At 38.5% G+C, this 655-nt stretch overlaps 1 protein-coding gene across 1 annotated transcript in view; it reads left to right on the forward strand.

Annotated features, from left to right (window-relative positions):
- Positions 1 to 655, forward strand: part of LOC106883575 (pre-mRNA-processing-splicing factor 8) — an 86626-nt gene that overhangs the window by 43054 nt on the left and 42917 nt on the right. The window lies entirely within an intron of this gene.

A 655-nucleotide genomic window follows, 5' to 3' on the forward strand; every position in this document is an offset into this window, starting at 1 on the left:
ATTTTTACCAAGCCCTTCGGTATGTAAACACCATTATTGGTGAAGAACTTATTTAAAAGTTCTTATACATTTATAAACATAATTAAGGGAGTTTTAGCACTTTAGCTGCTATTTCTGAACTTCAGTATGTGGTGAAGCAACTGTTGCTGATCCCTTAATTATGTTTTTTTTATATATATATATATATACACACATAAACACACACATACATACAGGTTGTCTGTAAAGTCTGTGTAGTTTTGTAATTATATATGATAGAACGTATCAACTGTACACAGACTTTGTAGACACCCTGTGTGTGTGTGTATATATATATATATATATTTTTGTCTGGGAGTCTCTGGTTGGTGTGATGGTATCTAGCTGGCTATATGTGTGTATGGTCTATTGTCTGTGTGTGTGTGTGTTTGTCTTGCCAACTGTGTGTGTGTGGGGGTGTGGCAGTTGTGTGTCGCCATCTGTGTGTGTGTGTGTTTATGTCTTGCCAACTGTGTGCATGTGCCTCTCTCTGTGTGTGTGTGTCTGGTCAGCTGTGTGTATATATGTGTGGTGTACGTTTGTATTTCTGACTTGCCGTTCATTCGTGTGTCTGGTCTATTGTCTGTGTGTGTGTGTGTGTTTATGTCTTGCCAACTGTGTGCATGTGCCTCTCTCT

The sequence above is a fragment of the Octopus bimaculoides genome, chromosome 30 (genome assembly GCF_001194135.2).
Source record: "Octopus bimaculoides isolate UCB-OBI-ISO-001 chromosome 30, ASM119413v2, whole genome shotgun sequence".
NCBI lineage: Eukaryota > Metazoa > Mollusca > Cephalopoda > Octopoda > Octopodidae > Octopus > Octopus bimaculoides.